The sequence below is a fragment of the Hylobates moloch genome, unplaced genomic scaffold (genome assembly GCF_009828535.3).
Source record: "Hylobates moloch isolate HMO894 unplaced genomic scaffold, HMol_V3 SCAFFOLD_10, whole genome shotgun sequence".
NCBI classification, from domain to species: Eukaryota; Metazoa; Chordata; class Mammalia; order Primates; family Hylobatidae; genus Hylobates; species Hylobates moloch.
In genome coordinates, this window is record NW_026652285.1 from 41,689,243 (window position 1) to 41,693,750 (window position 4,508).

Below are 4,508 nucleotides of genomic sequence, written 5' to 3' on the forward strand. Positions count from 1 at the left end.
CTTTTTTTTTTTTTTTTTTTTTTTAAACAGAGTCTTGCTCTGTCACCAGGCTGGAGTGCAGTGGTGTGATCTTGACTCAGGACACCTCCACCTCCTGGGTTCAAGCGATCCTCCTGCCTCAGCCTCTTGAGTAGCTGGGACTATAGGTGCACACCAACACACTGGGCTAATTTTTGTATTTAGTGGAGATAGGGTTTCACCATGTTGGCCAGGATGGTCTCAATCTCTTGACCTCATGATCTGCCTGCCTCAGCCTCCCAAAGTGCTGGGATTACAGGCATGAGCCACCACGCCAGGCCCCACAATAAGATTTTTGAGCTCGCAACAATATAATAGAGTTGGAAGATGAGCTCTGTTGAGGGAGAAAAGGGTATACCAAATTCCCGATATGGCTTGCATATTAAAAGCCAACTCAGGCTGGCTCAAAGGTGAGAGTCTTGCTCTAAGCCAGAAGGTGGAAGGTGTGAGACAGACATAGAGATGAAGGTGTGTCCTCTCTGCAAAGGAAGCATAGGACAGCATTAGAGGAGACGTGGCTATGCTGTGTAGCTGCCTGGACTTTGAGAAAGACCTCATGCCACAGGGCTGAGGAACATTCCTGTGGATCCCTAGTACACATGGGATCAAAGGGTTACCTTAATCTACAGTTTCCTAAAAGCAAAGAGTTAAGTTGCTTTCAAAATTAAAAAATATATATACATTATTTTTATTATTTTAAAAGTATGGAAATTTTTTAGTCACTGGGGAAAGGAGGGGAAAGCATTTATTTTTGTACAGTTACTTAATTACCTCCAAAACACAAATTTTGGAAATCATATTTGCTGGTGCAAAGTATTTTAATGAACAAGAATCCATATATTGAGGTTATGATTAGAGAGCTCAATGTATGCATTTGCCATCTTGCTCAAGCTCGGCATAGCACGAAAACCTAAGTTTATTCCCAAAGTATATAACTTCAAATAAAAATAAAAAACTTCAAGTTCTAGCCACACACTCTCTCTCTCGCTCCGTACCTCCCTCTTCATCATATCTCTATATATCTTACATACTTTTAAAGTCCCAGCCAGGTGCAGTGGCTCACACTTGTAATCCCAGCACTTTGGGAGGCCGAGGCAGGTGGATCACCTGAGGTCAGGAGTTCAAGACCAGCCTGGCCAAGATGGTGAAACCCCGTCTCTACTAAAAATACAAAAATTAGCTGGGCATGGTGGCACACCTGTAATCCCAGCTACTTGGGAGGCTGAGGTAGGAGAATCGTTTGAACCCGGGAGGTGGAGGTTGCAGCGAGCCGAGACCACGCCACTGCACTCAGCCTGGGGACAGAGCAAGACTCTGTCTTAAATAAATAAATGAATAAATAAAATTAAAAAGTCCCACTTCACTTCTCAAATGGGACTTCCGATTTACATTTTGGTTTGTAAACCAGGGAGTAACTCCTACATTTTATTCATTCAGGGAGAACAGACTATATGCTGGGTCATATGTTATGTTCATATTTTCTCTGACTCTCATTCATGAAGATCTGTCTGCCTTTCATTAATTTGTTTTCTTGTCACTCTGTCAAAACATAACTTCAAGACTTACAGACACTGAAAAATACTATTTTTCAACCACTAATTTCTTTTTTTTTTTTTTTTTTTTTTTGAGACAGAGTCTCGCTGTCGCCCAGGCTGGAGTGCAGTGGCATAATCTCAGCTCACTGCAGGCTCCACCCCCCGGGGTTCATGCCATTCTCCTGCCTCAGCCTCCCAAGTAGCTGAGACTACAGGCGCCCACCACCACGCCCAGCTAATTTTTTGTATTTTTAGTAGAGAAGGGGTTCCATGGTGTTAGCAAGGATGGTCTCGATCTCCTGACCTCGTGATCCGCCCGCCTCGGCCTCCCAAAGTGCTGGGATTACAGGCGTGAGCCACCGCACCCGGCCTTCAACCACTAATTTCTAATGTTGGTGAAAGAAAGCTTCATTTCCCCCAGGAAGCTTTCACTTTGAAGATATAAACTCCCTGAGTAGAACAGGAGTTTTATCTTCACTTTGGAGATCTAGAGGATGATAGAGAGAATCTAGTCCAACATTACAGATAAAGAAACTGAGGACCGGGCGCGGTGGCTCACGCCTGTAATCCCAGCACTTTGGGAGGCCTAGGTGGGCAGATCAGGATGTCAGGAGATCGAGACCATCCTGGCTAACACAGTGAAACCCCGTCTCTACTAAAAATACAAAAAATTAGCCAGGCGAGGTGGCGGGTGCCTGTAGTCCCAGCTAGTCGGGAGGCTGAGGCAGGAGAATGGTGTGAACCCCGGGGGCAGAGCCTGCAGTGAGCCGAGATCGTGCCACTGCACTCCAGCCTGGGCGACAGCGAGACTCTGTCTCAAAAAAAAAAAAAAAAAGAAAGAAACTGAAAAGAAACTGAGGCCTGGAGGAGACAGGTGACTTGTAGAAAGGTCCTACAGGGAATAGCAGAACCCGAACCCACATGCAGTCCACCTAACTCTGAGACCCAGTCGCACCGACAATGCCATGTCCACCTTCATTACAGCACAAAATTCAGGGAATGGGGAGCATCTATAGAGCTCTTGGGAAATAAAACACCAAAGCTTACAGATCCACTGATGAACTCAGTGCTGCATTTATAGACCCACGTTAAGGGTCAAGCACACATGTCAGCTACTGAAAAAAAGAAATTCTGACCTGGACTAAGTACATTAGCATCCCTGTTAGTTGCATTTGCTAAATAAGTCTCTTCTAAGCTCAACTCTCTGAAGAACCTCCAGGAGTTATGAGAGGTTTTGAAGAGAAATTGTAATTACTTGGGCCTTGACGAAAAGGATGAAAAAAGGTCTGTTAATAGTTTTGTGAAGGAACAAGAGGATTTTGTTCATGGGCATAAAAATTAAACTCAGCAAAGGAGAAAACATAATGCAATGGAGAAAAAAATAGCCTTCTCAACAAATGGTACTGAAACAACTGGCAACAAATGGTACTGAAACAATGGTACTGAAACAACATGAGAAAATGAGCCTAGACAAAGACCTTATAAGCTTTGCAAAAATTAACTCAGAGTAGATTATAGACCTAAATGTAACATGCAAAACCATAAAATCCTAGAGGATAACATCAGAGAAAATCTGGATGACCATGGAAATGGTGATGACTTTACAGATGATCCAGGAATTGCACTCCTTGCTATTTACCCAAAGGAGTTGAAAACTTACTTGCACACAAATACATTCACACAGATGTTTATAGCAGCTTTATTCATATTTGCCAAAATATGGAAGAAACCAAGATGTCCTTCATTAACAGGCTGAATAAAAAAACCGTGGTATATTCAGACAACACCAATGAAAGAAATATTTTGTAAGCTAGAATTTATTAAAGTTAAAAACTGGCTGTGCACGGTGGCTCACGCCTGTAATCCCAGAATTCTGGGAGGCTGAGGCGGGTGGATCACCTGAGGTCAGGAGTTCAAGACAAGCCTGGCCAAGATGGTGAAACCCTGTCTCCACTAAATATATAAAAATTAGCTGGGTGTGGTGGCCGGCACCTGTAGTCCCAGCTACTCAAGAAGCTGAGGCAGGAGAATTGCTTGAACCCGGGAGGTGGAGGTTGCGTGAGCTGAGACACCACCACTGCCCTCTGGCCTTGGCAACACAGCAAGACTCCATCCAAAAAAAAAAAAAAAAAAAATCCATAGATACTATGAGAATGAGAAGACATGCCACAAACTACAACAAAGTATATTCAAAAGTCATGTCTGATAGAGGACTGTTATCTGAGTTATATAAAGGACACTTAAAGCTCAACAATAAGAAAACTAACAACCCGATTTTTAAAAGGGCAGAAGACCAGAAAAGATGCCTCATCCAAGAAGATATGCAGATGGCAAATGAGCTTATGAAAAGATGTACAACATCATATGTCATTGGAAATTGCAAATCAAAACAACAGTGAGATACCACTACACACCTATTAGAATGGCTTAAATCCAAAACACTGACAACACTAAAAATTGGAAAGGATGTGAAGCAACAGGAATTTTCATTCATTTCTAGGCAATGCAAAATAGTACAGCCACTTTGGAAAAGAGTTTGACAGTTTTTAAAAAAACTAGGCCAGGCGCGGTGGCTCACACCTGTAATGCCAGCACTTTGGGAGGCTGAGGCAGGCGGATCACGAGGTCAGGAGATCGAGACCAACCTGGCTAACACGGTGAAATGCCATCTCTGCTAAAAATACAAAAAAATTAGCCAGGCGTGGTGGCAGGCGCCTGTAGTCCCAGCTGCTGGGGAGGCTGAGGCAGGAGAATGGCATGAACCCGGGAAGGTGGAGCTTGCATTGAGCCGAGATCACGCCACTGCACTCCAGCCTGGGCAACGGAGCGAGACTCCGTATCAAAAAAACAAACAAAAAACTAAACATATTCTTACCAGATGATTTAGCAATTGCATTCCTTGATATTATCCCAAAGGAGTTTAATACTTGGGTCCACACAAAAACCTGCACACAG